The 17,269-nt window shown below is 45.0% G+C and overlaps 1 pseudogene; it reads left to right on the top strand.

The window, feature by feature from the left end:
* The first annotated feature begins 12,698 nt into the window (after nt 1–12,698).
* The window catches only part of LOC119338715, a 9,312-nt pseudogene continuing 4,741 nt past the window's right edge, over nt 12,699–17,269 (top strand).

Below are 17,269 nucleotides of genomic sequence, written 5' to 3'. Positions count from 1 at the left end.
TATAGTCCCACGTACCCTAGAAACATCCACGGAGAAGATAGATCGGGAGTTCCGCCGCCGCAAGCCTCTGTAGCCACCAAAAACCTCTCGGGAGCCTGTTCCGGCACCATGCCAGAGGGGGGATCCCTCACCGGTAGCCATCTTCATCATCCCGGCGCTCTCCATGACGAGGAGGGAGTAGTTCACCCTCGAGGCCGAGGGTATGTACCAGTAGCTATGTGTTTGATCTCTCTCTCTCTCTCCCGTGTTCTCTCTCGTGTTCCCTCTATGGCACGATCTTGATGTATCCCGAGCTTTGCTATTATAGTTGGATCTTATGATGTTTCTCCCCCTCTACTCTCTTGTAATGGATTGAGTTTTACCCTTTGAAGTTATCTTATCGGATTGAGTCTTTAATGATTTGAGAACACTTGATGTATGTCTTGCCGTGCTTATCTGTGGTGACAATGGGATATCATGGGCCACTTGATGTATGTTTCGGTGACCAACTTGCGGGTTCCGCCCATGAACCTATGCATAGGGGTTGGCCCACGTTTTCGTCTTGACTCTTCGGTAGAAACTTTGGGGCACTCTTTGAAGTACTTTGTGTTGGTTGAATAGATGAATCTGAGATTGTGTGATGCATATCGTATAATCATGCCCACGGATACTTGAGGTGACAATGGAGTATCTAGGTGGCATTAGGGTTTTGGTTGATTTGTGTTTTAAGGTGTTATTCTAGTAGAACTCTATGATAGATTGAGTGGAAAGAATAGCTTCATGTTATTTTACTACGAACTCTTGAATAGATAGGACAGAAATGATAACTTTGAGGTGGTTTCGTACCCTACCATAATCTCTTTGTTTGTTCTCCGCTATTAGTGTCTTTGGAGTGACTCTTTGTTGCATGTTGAGGAATATTTATATGATCTATCTATGTTATTATTGTTGAGAGAACTTGCACTAGTGAAAGTATGAACCCTATGCCTTGTTTCCTACCATTGCAATACCGTTTACGCTCACTTTTATCGCTTGCTACCTTGCTGTTTTTATAATTTCAGATTACAAATACCTTTATCTACCATCCATATTGCACTTGTATCACCATCTCTTCGCTGAACTAGTGCACCTATACAATTTACCATTGTATTGGGTGTGTAGGGGACACAAGAGACTCTTTGTTATTTGGTTGCAGGGTTGTTTGAGAGAGACGATCTTCATCCTACGACTCCCACGGATTGATAAACCTTAGGTCATCCACTTGAGGGAAATTTGCTACTGTCCTACAAACCTCTGCACTTGGAGGCCCAACAACGTCTACCAGAAGAACGTTGTGTAGTAGACATCATGGAGGTGTCCAGGCTAGAGCCACTCATTGATCATGCCCCAAAGTCTAATCGTCTGTCTACAGACACTTATTGTAACGCCCTCGATGCGGCTATATCTCCCACGTGTCGAAGCACGACTTAGAGGCATAACCGCATTGAAAGCAATGTCGCAAGTGAGGTAATCTTCACACAACCCATGTAATACATAAGGGAAAGAGATACATAGTTGGCTTACAATCGCCACTTCACACAATTACATGAATAAAGCATTACATCATCCAGATACAATCAAGGTCCGACTACGGAACCAAAATAAAAGAAGAACCCCAAATGCGACAAAGGTCCCCGATCGACCCCAACTGGGCTCCACTACTGATCAACTAGAACGAAACAACACAAAGGGCAAGATCTTCATCGAGCTCCTCCTTGAGCTTGGTTGCGTCATCTGCACGGTAACATAGGCACCTGCAAACTGGTTTTGGAAGTATCTGTGAGCCACGGGGACTCAGCAATCTCGCACCCGCGAGATCAAGACTATTTAAGCTTATAGGAAGGATGGAGTAATGAGGTGGAGCTGCAGCAAGCGACTAGCATATATGGTGGCTACCATCGCAAAAGAGAGCGAGAAGAGAAGGCAAAGCACGGTCGATAAAAGTATGATCAAGAAGTGATCCTATAGCAACCTACGTCAAACATAACTCCAACACCGTGTTCACTTCCCGGACTCCGCCGAAAAGAGACCATCACGGTTACACACACGGTTGATGTATTTTAATTAAGGTCAACTTCGGGTTTTCTACAACCGGACGTTAACAAATTCCCATCTGCCACATAACCGCGGGCACGGCTTTCGGAAGATAATACCCTGCAGGGGTGTCCCAACTTAGCCCATGACAAGCTCTCACGGTCAATGAAGGAATAGACCTCCACCCGAGACACACCGATCAGACTCGGTAACCCGGTACAACAAGACAATTCGACAGGTTAAAACAAGTCCAGCAACACCGCCCGAATGTGCCGACAAATCCCGATAGGAGCTGCACATATCTCTTTCTCAGGGCACACTCAGATGAGACTAGCTACGAGTAAAACCAACCCTCAAGTTTCCCCGAGGTGGCCCCGCAGGCAGCTCAGTTCGGACCAACACTCAGAGGAGCACTGGCCCGGGGGGGTTAGAATAAAGATGACCCTTGAGTCTGCAGAACCCAAGGGAAGGTGGTAGGTTGTTAGTGCAAATGGTAAAACCAATGTTGGGCATTGCTGGAGGAGCTTTACTTAAGGCGAACTGTCAAGGGGTTCCCATTATAGCCCAACCGTGTAAGGAACGCAAAATCCGGGAACATAACACCGATATGACGGAAACTAGGGCGGCAAGAGTGGAACAAAACACCAGGCATCAGGCCGAGCCTTCCACCCTTTACCAAGTATATAGATGCATTAATTAAGTAAGATATATTGTGATATCCCAACAAGTAAACATGTTCCAACCAGGAACAACATCTCCATGTTCCAACAAGGAACAAACTTCAATCTTCACCTGCAACTAACAACGCTATAAGAGGGGCTGAGCAAAGCGGTAACATAGCCAATCAACGGTTTGCTAGGACATGGTGGGTTAGAGGTTTGACATGGCAATTTGGGAGGCTGACAAGCAAATGGTAGGCATCGTAGCATTGGCATAGCAAAAGAGCGAGCAAACTAGCATAGCAAAGATAGTAGTGATTTCGAGGGTATGATCATCTTGCCTGAAATCCCGCAAGGAAGAAGAATGAATCCAAGAAGAAGACAAACGGCCGTAGACGAACGAATCCTCACAACTCCGGAACGAAACCGAAGCTAACGTGAGAAGCAACCCGAAAAGAAACAAACAACATAGTAAACACACAAGCCTAAACAAGTCATGATGCACAAACAAGTATGATGCATGTCCGATTTAATGAGGCATGGCATGGCAAAGTGCAACAAACAATACTACAAGTTAAGTGGAGCTCAATATGCAACGAGGTGCATGTTGACGGAACACCACATCAATTATTTAGTTATCTCTCATTTAAGCTACCCAACAATATTAACTGTTGTTAAACATGGCAAGAGGTGAAGCATAATATAAACTATACCATCTAAACAATTTAAATGGGGCCGGATATAAAAACAACAAATCCGGTAAATCCCCATATCATTTAGCAATTTAAAGCAAGCAACAATTTTAAACATTTTAAATGTTGTTATCATGATGCGGATGACCTATGCAAGTTTTAAGCAATTTTATGAAAACGATAACATGAGCATGTTATGAAGCATTTGGTCACCATGGCGGAACAAAAAGGGTGCCACGGCGGCGAAACAAAAATGGTGCCACGGCAACATTCCGGTCCCGGTAACTCATGGAGATACCGTGCAAAAGGAAGTGGGCGTGAGCGTGTCATGCAAGATGGTGGGGTGCTCCCGGCTACCGGGTTCCCACGTGTCGGTGGCATGGCAAAGAGCGACAATTCGGACACGGTGCAAACGTATCGCACATCTCATACATGCAAGGGCATCTCATCGCGGTCGGTCATCTCGGGGTTATACCTTTGAAGCGTGCATTCGGGGTGGAACGCGTTTTGTAGAGGAAGTAGTCGTACTCGCGGGTCGTCGTGGGAAGTAGTTGTTCACGTTTCGTAGTCGTACATGTCGACGGTAGTGGAAGTAGTGGTACATGGCGACGGTAGTGGTACACGTTCGTTCGGAGAGGTACTTGATGACTCCAACGTCTTCGGGGCGACGGTAGTTGTACACAGGTGGTAGAGGAACTTGAAGCATCCGAGGCCTTCGGGTTCGTAGTTGTACTTGGCGTTCGGAGTCCGGGTCTTGCCGGTGGTGTACTTGGTGCTCGAGGTTCTGATCCGGGGGTGCATGCGTCCACGGTGACACTACATGGTGCGCAGAGGCGACAACTTGGGCGGTGCTGGGCATCGGGAACAGGAGCATGCTCGCTCGGGCATGGAGCTGGTCGCGGTCAACGCGCGAGGCGCGCGTGCAGTTGGATTGAGCAGGCAGCAACGCTGCTCGTCCTCCTGGGTCAAGGCCGAGGCGAAGCTGATGGCCTCGCAGGCCATGGCAGGCGGAGCACGGCGAGGGTGGTGGTGGACGCGGACCGGCTCGATCCGGCCAGATCCGAGTCCAGGGAGGCTGCGGGCTCCTCTGGGCGCAGACGAAGACGGTGGCGGGCACGAGGAGAAGACAGGGGCCGCTGAACGAGCTTGAGGATGACGGCTGGCGAGGCAGAGGAGGGGCACGACCGCAGGCGACGGAGGGCCGCCGGAGTTGGCCGTCCCGATGGTGGCACAAAAGACCAGGCGGTTTGGTGACGACGAGGAGAAGCAGGAGGAGAGGCACGGGAGGAGGTGATGCGCTACGGGGATGGCTGCGGGGTGGAGGAGGCGCGACGGGACGGTGGTCTGGTGGCGTTGGCGCTCCTGCGGGCGTACATGGCGGCGGCGGCCTCCTGCGGGATGGGTAGCTAGACTCCCACGACGAGGAGGAGGGAGGCGAGCCAGGGGGCAGAAGGGATCGGGCGGAAGGCGGCGACAGGGGGAGAGATGCGTCGAGCGAGGGGGGGGGAATCGGGAGTCTCTGGCGGCGCACGGGAGGGAGGAAGGGATCGAGAGAAAGGGGAGATGGGGTTCGCTCGGGCTAGGGTTAGAGGGGCACCGGCTGGGCCTTGGGCCGGCTTAGGTTGGCCGGGCCTAAGAGGCCGGCTGGGCTGCAAGGCTCTCTTCTCCCTCTCTAAAGAAAATAAAAACAAAACAGAGATAGGAAAGAAAAGAAAGAGGGGTTAGGGGAAGAAGTAGGACATGGGGATAATTTTTCCGGACTCGCAAAAATGAGTTTGTTCCGAGAAAAATAGAAAGGCCATGATTGAAAGATTAAATTCAAACCCATTTGATTTAAATTCAAATGATTTGAATAGGAAGTGAGGTTTGGGAAGGCCCAAAAATGTTTGGATTTTTGGTGGAGCTCCGGAAAATGATGAAATAAATATTGGCAAGGTTGGAGACCAAACTTGAAGCAGAAAAGGAACGAAATTATTTTGTAAGTGTGTTTTGGTGATTCCAAAATAGTGCAATATTTAATATAGCTCCCTAATATTGGAGGATATGTTATAAAGAGAAGTCACCATGTGAGTCCCTCGATTTAAATGGATGGAAAAATCCATACAATTTATTTAGTTGAGTTTTAAAAATTAAATGGCATGATGGCATGATGACATGATGCAAAGCAAAAAAAATAAAAGAGCAAGCACAAATGAAACAGACGGTGATCACGAAAATATGGAAGTCTTCTGGAGCATCGGTCTCGGGGTGTTACAACACTCCACCACTACAAGAGGATCTCGTCCCGAGATCTAGGATGGCACCGGAGAGAAACGGAAGAGGAAGAGAAGAGGTAAAACTAAGTTGCTTCTTCGACCAATGAGTGAAACCAAAGAACCTTGAGAGGTTGAGCAATTTAAAAGAAAGAGCACAACTGAGAAGAACGAGATTGCAAACAATCCGTTAGAAAAAAAAAAGGAACAAGGAACATTACGAGAACTTGAAGGTTGCAAAGACATGAATCAAGAGTTTAATGGACAAGATAGAATTCGAAACCACTCCGGTTAAAACAAGATGAGAGGGGAAGAATTCGGGCAGTACTCTGGTTGAACATGGAAGGAATAGAACATGAACTTGAGAAGATGGGATGTTACTTGATGAAATCAACAACACACTGCCTCCGGAACTATTGAAAGAATGGCACAATGGGTAAGAAGGATTTCAGACATCTCTCCAGTTGAGGAAGGAGGGAAAACTTGATAAGATTAGAGAACTCGAATGAAAACACGACACTCCGGTTAAATGGATAAGCAAGAAAAGAACACGATCCTCACGAATCGAGATGGTGAGTGAAAAGAGCAACGTCACAATGCCTCCGAAAGAAATAATAGAAGATATATCATTGGAATAACAGAATGGAGAAGAAAATGCCAACTTCTGCCACAAATGAGTTTGGAAAGCATCCTTGCAAAGAAGAATTGAACGGAGTTGTTGGAAAATCAACAACGAAAAGCACAAGCTTGTAGTGGGCTTATGGAAAACATCTCAAAATTATGAGGTGACAACCGGCCACTAACGGAAACAATTGCTTGCTTGAGATCAACGAAGAGATGAAAACTTCTTCCACCAAGATGATAAAGAGATAACTTGGATCATTGGCAAGCACCACAAATAGCAACATTCCCAATGGAAGGCTTTTAGGTGAAATATGAAACAATATAACTCCAACAACGAGGTTGATGGATTTAAAAATAACTCATTCTTAACAACATGTGAATCATGGAAAACATGAACTCAAATTATCAAGAATGACATAATACCACCTCCGATAATATGGTAGAAAGAAATTGCACTCCGGATTACAATATGAAGAAAGCTTGAGCTCCCTAGAAATGAATCTTGATGAAAACTTTGAGAAGGAATTAAATCCTTGATGAATCGTCATGTAGAACCTCCATGAAGAACTCCGGTAAACAAAAGGAATGAAAAGAAAGAGAAATTGAAAACACAAGGTGAATCCTTGCAATGATTTAGATGGATCTCCGTGATAATTAGAGCTTGGAACTCCGGGAAAAAGAGAAGATGAAACAAATGAAACCGAGAATTTTAAGGGCCTCCGGAATAAAGAATTAATCACTTGGATGAACAAGAATAAGAATTATGTTATGCTTATCCTTCACCAATTAAATTGACGACAATCAACGGATTTGGCATACTACTTATTCTCGTAGAAAGGGTTAAAAGAGATATATCAAAACTTGAGAAGGTCTTCAACGAACCACCGGTAGGATTGGAACAACAAATGAATTGATATGATGAACAAGGAAGAGAGATCTTGAAAGAACCACCGTAAGAATTGAAAATGATCAAAGTAGGGGTGCATCACCGGTAAGAATTAGCAAATGAACGAAGGTGCTTGAGACAAACTAGATACATGAGAACAAAGAGATCAAGAACTGATTAGAGGATATTCGATAGATGCACCGGCAAGATAGGAGAATGATAACTGACGGCTGAGAATGAATAAACCTGAATTGATGGACTCCGGATGACAAACTGAGAAGACTCTTGAATATCTCCTGATGGGTGAAAAAGATTCTCACAATCGAAAACAATTATGAGAGGATGGCAACAAGCTAGCACCATGAATCTTGAAGAGAATAGAGCAAGATTAAAGAGAAACTCTTCTTCGGTCTTCAAATGATGAGAATGACAACGAGAAACACCACCAAGAATTATTGAGGCACACCGGAAGAATCAAAAGCGAAGAGGTTAAGCCAACTATGAAAAGAATTTGAAAGATCTTGGAGAAAAGCATTTGAATAATGATAACTCATTCTTACGTCAAACTTGGAGAAGAATTTAGGATAGCTCTGGGAAAATAGAAGAGTCAGGTAAGATCCTGGGAAAAGACCTGTGGGTTAGGGCCCACTCAAAAGAACACCGTTGAAAAGATTTAAAAGAGATGTTGCACCGGTTGAATTAAATGACTTGAATGAGATACCAATCTCGAAAGAGCTTGAACGGATGTAGAGTGGAAACACGAATCTTCGAGATATCTTGAGCACTCCGAAACAATTTAATAGCGAGAGATGGATGATTAAGAGGTGCACCGGCATAAGAAAAGCATTGGAAAAAAAAAAGAAAAGGAGTATGCTTAATACCAAAGCTTGAATTAAATCCACCGAAGAAGAAAAGAACGAGGAATGACGAACTTGACGCTCCATTAGAATCTTCATGAGAATCACCGGATAAGAACATTGACGGAAAAGAATGGAGAAACTTCCCATCAATAAAATGGATACTTGAAGAAGAAATCTTAGTCCTTGAAGAAAAACAAAAGGGAGGGAGGGTGGGAAAAACAAAGGCAACTTGGAGACGGATGAAACAAACACCGTTGAGAAGAAGGGATAAATGATCTTGCAAATGTTGACGTGAACGATCCACTTGAAGAGAAACACGCCGGTTGAAAAGGATTGACAAGACAGACTCGATGATCAAGAAGGATTAGTATTCACATAGGAATATGAGAACACCATTTGGAGAAGGTATGGAATCAACATTTGACTTCGAAGCAACTCGAATACCACAACTCAAAACAAAACAAAGGATTGGCTTGCAAAATAAGCCAGAACAAACATATGATAGAGATTTCGTCCGAAGTTTTTGTGGTGGGGCCTACACGGTCTCAATCGTACAGCACCATCATGTACAAGGCAGTGCACACGACATACGAAGCATCCCCGAGTCGGCATAGCCAAGGACTCTTTAAGACACAACGAGACCACTGTAAAATCAACCGTGAATAGGCGGACCACTAGACGTCGAACCCCAATTTCATATCATACATCCGTTAGAAAGATATCCTAAGAGCTACTTGAATTCCCATCTATGAAACTCCCGAAATTTTCCGGTTATGCAATCAGGTGTTGGGGATACAGGGGAAGCATAATATCTCACCCAAAACTAACAAATCCTACATCCAGCTGTATCCATCCTTCAACACATAACCAAGAAACCTTCGGAAATCATCTACCTCAACCTTCGAAAAGCATCCGTTATACAAGTTATGGCAATACTCCCGTACTCACCTCAGTACTGGGTTATCGGGGTTATCTCACCAACAACTGCATAAAAGAGATTTTCGATGTGGGCGTACTAAACTCAGGTATTCCAGAACTGCAACGATAAAATTATGACGACAACACCTCAGAGCTCAACTCCCCGGGACACTTCCACTAAACCCCTGACAGGAGGCACCAAGACAATGTTCTCATCATAAAACCATCGGAACGATTCCAAGATACCCGCGTGATCCTAAATTTTTTTTAGTGAAATTTGAGAAGAGAAGAGTCAAAACTCTACGTCAGGATGCCTTACCAGAGCGATGAAGAGACTGGGGAGTAAAAAGAATTCCTAACTCTCCGATATATATAATCCTAAATGACTCAAAATATTTTTCTAGACACAACTCGGCCGCTAAAAACGATCAAGCAGTGGGGCTCCTAAGGTCGGGGAAGGCTCTGATTACCAACTTGTAACGCCCTCGATGCGGCTATATCTCCCACGTGTCGAAGCACGACTTAGAGGCATAACCGCATTGAAAGCAATGTCGCAAGTGAGGTAATCTTCACACAACCCATGTAATACATAAGGGAAAGAGATACATAGTTGGCTTACAATCGCCACTTCACACAATTACATGAATAAAGCATTACATCATCCAGGTACAATCAAGGTCCGACTACGGAACCAAAATAAAAGAAGAACCCCAAATGCGACAAAGGTCCCCGATCGACCCCAACTGGGCTCCACTACTGATCAACTAGAACGAAACAACACAAAGGGCAAGATCTTCATCGAGCTCCTCCTTGAGCTTGGTTGCGTCATCTGCACGGTAACATAGGCACCTGCAAACTGGTTTTGGAAGTATCTGTGAGCCACGGGGACTCGGCAATCTCGCACCCGCGAGATCAAGACTATTTAAGCTTATAGGAAGGATGGAGTAATGAGGTGGAGCTGCAGCAAGCGACTAGCATATATGGTGGCTACCATCGCAAAAGAGAGCGAGAAGAGAAGGCAAAGCACGGTCGATAAAAGTATGATCAAGAAGTGATCCTATAGCAACCTACGTCAAACATAACTCCAACACCGTGTTCACTTCCCGGACTCCGCCGGAAAGAGACCATCACGGTTACACACACGGTTGATGTATTTTAATTAAGGTCAACTTCGGGTTTTCTACAACCGGACGTTAACAAATTCCCATCTGCCACATAACCGCGGGCACGGCTTTCGAAAGATAATACCCTGCAGGGGTGTCCCAACTTAGCCCATGACAAGCTCTCACGGTCAACGAAGGAATAGACCTCCACCCGAGACACACCGATCAGACTCGGTAACCCGGTACAACAAGACAATTCGACAGGTTAAAACAAGTCCAGCAACACCGCCCGAATGTGCCGACAAATCCCGATAGGAGCTGCACATATCTCTTTCTCAGGGCACACTCAGATGAGACTAGCTACGAGTAAAACCAACCCTCAAGTTTCCCCGAGGTGGCCCCGCAGGCAGCTCAGTTCGGACCAACACTCAGAGGAGCACTGGCCCGGGGGGGTTAGAATAAAGATGACCCTTGAGTCTGCAGAACCCAAGGGAAGGTGGTAGGTTGTTAGTGCAAATGGTAAAACCAATGTTGGGCATTGCTGGAGGAGCTTTACTTAAGGCGAACTGTCAAGGGGTTCCCATTATAGCCCAACCGTGTAAGGAACGCAAAATCCGGGAACATAACACCGATATGACGGAAACTAGGGCGGCAAGAGTGGAACAAAACACCAGGCATAAAGCCGAGCCTTCCACCCTTTACCAAGTATATAGATGCATTAATTAAGTAAGATATATTGTGATATCCCAACAAGTAAACATGTTCCAACCAGGAACAACATCTCCATGTTCCAACAAGGAACAAACTTCAATCTTCACCTGCAACTAACAACGCTATAAGAGGGGCTGAGCAAAGCGGTAACATAGCCAATCAACGGTTTGCTAGGACATGGTGGGTTAGAGGTTTGACATGGCAATTTGGGAGGCTAACAAGCAAATGGTAAGCATCATAGCATTGGCATGGCAAAAGAGCGAGCAAACTAGCATAGCAAAGATAGTAGTGATTTCGAGGGTATGATCATCTTGCCTGAAATCCCGCAAGGAAGAAGAACGAATCCAAGAAGAAGACAAACGGCCGTAGACGAACGAATCCTCACAACTCCGGAACGAAACCGAAGCTAACGTGAGAAGCAACCCGGAAAGAAACAAACAACATAGTAAACACACAAGCCTAAACAAGTCATGATGCACAAACAAGTATGATGCATGTCCGGTTTAATGAGGCATGGCATGGCAAAGTGCAACAAACAATACTACAAGTTAAGTGGAGCTCAATATGCAACGAGGTGCATGTTGACGGAACACCACATCAATTATTTAGTTATCTCTCGTTTAAGCTACCCAACAATATTAACTGTTGTTAAACATGGCAAGAGGTGAAGCATAATATAAACTATACCATCTAAACAATTTAAATGGGGCCGGATATAAAAACAACAAATCCGGTAAATCCCCATATCATTTAGCAATTTAAAGCAAGCAATAATTTTAAACATTTTAAATGTTGTTATCATGATGCGGATGACCTATGCAAGTTTTAAGCAATTTTACGAAAACGATAACATGAGCATGTTATGAAGCATTTGGTCACCATGGCGGAACAAAAAGGGTGCCACGGCGGCGAAACAAAAATGGTGCCACGGCAACATTCCGGTCCCGGTAACTCATGGAGATACCGGTGCAAAAGGAAGTGGGCGTGAGCGTGTCATGCAAGATGGTGGGGTGCTCCCGGCTACCGGGTTCCCACGTGTCGGTGGCATGGCAAAGAGCGACAATTCGGACACGGTGCAAACGTATCGCACATCTCATACATGCAAGGGCATCTCATCGCGGTCGGTCATCTCGGGGTTATACCTTTGAAGCGTGCATTCGGGGCGGAACGCGTTTCGTAGAGGAAGTAGTCGTACTCGCGGGTCGTCGTGGGAAGTAGTTGTTCACGTTTCGTAGTCGTACATGTCGACGGTAGTGGAAGTAGTGGTACACGTTCGTTCGGAGAGGTACTTGATGACTCCAACGTCTTCGGGGCGACGGTAGTTGTACACAGGTGGTAGAGGAACTTGAAGCATCCGAGGCCTTCGGGTTCGTAGTTGTACTTGGCGTTCGGAGTCCGGGTCTTGCCGGTGGTGTACTTGGTGCTCGAGGTTCTGATCCGGGGGTGCATGCGTCCACGGTGACACTACATGGTGCGCAGAGGAGACAACTTGGGTGGTGCTGGGCATCGGGAACAGGAGCATGCTCGCTCGGGCATGGAGCTGGTCGCGGTCAACGCGCGAGGCGCGCGTGCAGGTGGATCGAGCAGGCAGCAACGCTGCTCGTCCTCCTGGGTCAAGGCCGAGGTGAAGCTGATGGCCTCGCAGGCCATGGCAGGCGGAGCACGACGAGGGTGGTGGTGGACGCGGACCGGCTCGATCCGGCCAGATCCGAGGCCAGGGAGGCTGCGGGCTCCTCTGGGCGCAGACAAAGACGGCGGCGGGCACGAGGAGAAGACAGGGGCCGCTGAACGAGCTTGAGGACGACGACTGGCGAGGCAGAGGAGGGGCACGACCGCAGGCGACGGAGGGCCGCCGGAGTTGGCCGTCCCGATGGTGGCACAAAAGACCAGGCGGTTTGGTGACGACGAGGAGAAGCAGGAGGAGAGGCACGGGAGGAGGTGATGCGCTACGGGGATGGCTGCGGGGTGGAGGAGGCGCGACGGGACGGTGGTCTGGTGGCGTTGGCGCTCCTGCGGGCGTACATGGTGGCGGCGGCCTCCTGCGGGATGGGTAGCTAGACTCCCACGACGAGGAGGAGGGAGGCGAGCGAGGGGGCAGAAGGGATCGGGCGGAAGGCGGCGACAGGGGGAGAGATGCGTCGAGCGAGGGGGGGAATCGGGAGTCTCTGGCGGCGCACGGGAGGGAGGAAGGGATCGAGAGAAAGGGGAGATGGGGTTCGCTCGGGCTAGGGTTAGAGGGGCACCGGCTGGGCCTTGGGCCGGCTTAGGTTGGCCGGGCCTAAGAGGCCGGCTGGGCTGCAAGGCTCTCTTCTCCCTCTCTAAAGAAAATAAAAACAAAACAGAGATAGGAAAGAAAAGAAAGAGGGGTTAGGGGAAGAAGTAGGACATGGGGATAATTTTTCCGGACTCGCAAAAATGAGTTTGTTCCGAGAAAAATAGAAAGGCCATGATTGAAAGATTAAATTCAAACCCATTTGATTTAAATTCAAATGATTTGAATAGGAACTGAGGTTTGGGAAGGTCCAAAAATGTTTGGATTTTTGGTGGAGCTCCAGAAAATGATGAAATAAATATTGGCAAGGTTGGAGACCAAACTTGAAGCAGAAAAGGAACGAAATTATTTTGTAAGTGTGTTTTGGTGATTCCAAAATAGTGGAATATTTAATATAGCTCCCTAATATTGGAGGATATGTTATAAAGAGAAGTCACCATGTGAGTCCCTCGATTTAAATGGATCGAAAAATCCATACAATTTATTTAGTTGAGTTTTAAAAATTAAATGGCATGATGGCATGATGACATGATGCAAAGCAAAAAAAATAAAAGAGCAAGCACAAATGAAACAGACGGTGATCACGAAAATATGGAAGTCTTCTGGAGCGTCGGTCTCGGGGCGTTACACTTATATAGAAGGTAGTCAACGAATTCCTGTTCGCTCTTGGATAAGGGACAAGGGCCACAATTTAGCCATCCATGCTTGTCCAACCGATCCATGGTCCAAATCCTATTTTAAATGGAAGGCCAATCGGAGAATTTGACCTAGGGAGGCGCTGGAGCCTTCCAAACCGTGTGTTCCATGGGGGAGCAAATGGTGACGTGGAATTTTTGTTTTGTAGGTGGAAGTCGCGGAGTAGGAACCATTGATGGTGTGCTTTCAAACGATATCATCTTCGCTATCCGCATTGAGCTGAAACTTGCGAAAGGTGGCCCAGCGAGTAACGAATTCGTGGGCGAACATGAAGTTTGAAGAAATCTTGATTTTGGAGATCCAAGCATCGTCGGGCATGTGCGATGCCAAGAACCCCACTGGGTCAGAAACGTTGGCGACGGGCCGGCAGGTAGCAGGATCACACTGCCGTCGTTGGTCACCGACGCTGGATAGCCGGGTCCAAAGCAGCCAACACGGCAAGGAGGATCCAGAGCAGACAAGTCAGTATTCTCTCCATTGCACACCACCGACGCACGCCCTGAAGATCAAGAAAAGACAATGTCATAAACATATTCTACACATTTTTTGACTAACTACAGTGGCAGAGTTTCAATGTGATTTGAGAGGAGGCTCAATGAGTCTTAAATAGAATTGAGGGGGCTAATTTAGTATATTATGTTAAATTTGGCTCAAATAGTGTTAAATATGATGCATTTATTATGATCTTCTCACAATAGTGTTAAATATGATGCATTTATTATCATAAGCAGGAGCAAGAACAAGCTGGCGCACGAGCTCGCGGCCATTGCGAGAAGATCCGATGATTTTAGTATGATTGCTAACGTCCCAGTTGACGCTAAATGTGTAATGAGAGTCGAGAGTGTTCTTACCATGGCCTAGTTGTATCCATGGTTCTAAAAAAAGATGTGTTTATGTAAAAAAAATTGATAGGGGGGTCATGGCCCCCTTTGGCCCTCACTAAGCTCCGCCACTGCTAACATGCAATATTATCTGTATAATTCCAAGATATGATGATTTAGTTATGAGTTTAACCCTTTAGCAAAGCCATTCATGCAATTTAATTAAAATGGCAAGTTAAACATTTTTAAACATAGGTGAAAGCGACATTTTTGAACTCTAGATAAAATTCTGAGCAACTTTCATACAGAACCCTCTCATTTGGAGGTGTGGACGGAATTGATACAGATTTTACAACTTAAAACCTTTTTTTGAATATCTAAAGAAACTAAAAGACAAGGAGCTACTGACCATGTGGGCCGGCTAACAGCAGACAGTGCATCCCGCACCTAAACTGTGCCTGGGTGAGAGACCTCTTGTACAGTGTTTTTTAGTCACTTTTGAATATTAAAATGCAGACTTGTTTGAACAATAAGAATAATTTTAAAATTTTCGGAGTTTTTTTGAAATTTTGGAACATAGCTTTTTTTTTTGAAAATTCCGAATTTCTTTTGAATTTTAAACATTTTCTTAGTATACATGAACATTTTTCTAATATACAGTGAACATTTTCAAATACTAACTGATATTTTTAATATATGGTGAATATTTTTGTAATATATGCTGAACATTGTTTTAATACATATTGAACATTTTGGCAAAGGTGACGCATCCATTATTTATTTGTCGGACTCCGGAACTGAGGTGAGAACTTTTTCCACTTATTTGTTCTGGATGTTGTCTGCAGATTTAAGGTTCAATGCAGTTGCCCAATGCTTTAGGGTATGTCGTGCTTCACACCAGAAACATTCTTCGGTAAGTTTTACTTTAAAATATTGTGTGGCAGCAAAGTATTTTTTAAACTGTGGTAATTGAAAACCAAAGTATTCTCTTGGGTGGGCAAGGAATACCACAGTTTTTTTAAAACAATGTTTTTCTCGGAAAAGCAATTTGGCTCCCAGGTCCAGGTGATCCCTATATCTTGGCCACACATGCAAGCATCGAGATCAGAACCAGCAATTATTGTCTGCTCTATACGGAATATACTCCCTCCGTTTCAAATTATAAGCTGTTTTTGATATTTTAATATGGACTAGATACAGACCAAAATAAGTGAATCTACACACTGAAACATGTCTAGATACATTCAATTTAGAATAAAGCTAAAACATCTTATATTTCGGAACGGAGGGAGTAGAATATTGAGTAACACAGATAATTGTACGTAAAACCATTTGCTACGAACCTCATGGATTGTCGTTGATGTAAAATGAATCCCGCTCAGAAGAAGACTCAAAACAAAGGAAATGACACCAAGCATCCAGATAAAAAAAGCGGTTTAAATACCTGTAAAACTATCGCTCACTCTTATAAGTTGTCGTGATCCCTAGCACTCCATATGAAGAATCATCCTCATCAATGTGAGTTTTATGTTATCTACAGAAGAACGGGAAGCTTAGAACCGATACATCTAACCACATGAACTAATTTGGAACAAAATTAACCATAAAATGACCATCTTTAAGTTAGTGACTACGTATGACAAAAGAAAAATGTGAAATGAATTGAAGTATTATACCAAAACTAAGGCTGCGTTTGGCAGCAAAGTTGTTTTTTAAAGTTTTTTGAGAATACCACGCTTTCTGAAAAAAAAACATGGTTTTGAATACTTTGCTGCGTTTGGCTTCAGAAAAAAACAAAGTTTTGTAAATCACAGTATGTCAGAAACCATGGTTTTTTGCGGTATCTGGAAAAGAGGTCCCGACCTCTTTTTTCAAAACAGAACGGAGAGAAAACGTCGGGCAGATAGCAGTTGACGTTGCCGTATACGTCGAGATAAGGATATCCAGCTATGATCCCATCCTATTTTTCCTCTTTCTGTTGTATGGTAAAACGACCTGTATTATATCTCCAGGTCTCTCGGGTCATTCCAGCCGGCGTCATCTCCATCTCTTTTCTTCATCATGAGCGAATCAAGCTCACCACCAGGGAAAAAAGGTATGAGCTTGTCTATGCACTGATTAGTATACAATGATCTTGCATGCTTCTCCATCGATTCCTCGGCTGCCGATTAATGTACAGCGAGTAGCGCACTCTGATTAGATAGATTTGTCCTTTTGGAGAACAGTACCAGGCTATTTCTCCATCTAAGTCCCTGCCGATTTATCTTCGGCTAGTAGCGCACTGATTAGATCGATCGATCCTTTCATAGAACACTCGTACGCAGCAGGCAGCAGGCTATATATGCTAGCTAGCCAGTTCTGTATAAATGGCACACAAATAATTTAGGACCGGCTGGAAGTACATGCACATATAGACATACTCCTAGGATTGCATTACTTCAATCAAGTTGACTAATGAACTGAAGTTTTCACACGCTCTTCATCAATCATGTACCTCCTGGATAAATTAATACAATTATTGAAGGCCGGCTGATCCATCTGTTTCTTGCGCCTGTGTAGTCAGCATAGCAGTAAACAAATCTGACCCTACATGCAACGATGGTTCATTTAACTCAGCATGTAACTCCTGTTGAGTTGGTACATCATCTTCATTTAACGGGAAAAATATATTTTTTGTCCCTCAATTATTTCGAAAGTATAGAAATGGTCCCTCAACTTCAAAA

Source organism: Triticum dicoccoides, chromosome 7B (genome assembly GCF_002162155.2).
Source record: "Triticum dicoccoides isolate Atlit2015 ecotype Zavitan chromosome 7B, WEW_v2.0, whole genome shotgun sequence".
In the NCBI taxonomy this organism is placed as follows: domain Eukaryota; kingdom Viridiplantae; phylum Streptophyta; class Magnoliopsida; order Poales; family Poaceae; genus Triticum; species Triticum dicoccoides.
The sequence above is the reverse complement of the archived record's forward strand: the minus strand, read 5'-3'. Positions and strand labels throughout refer to the sequence as shown.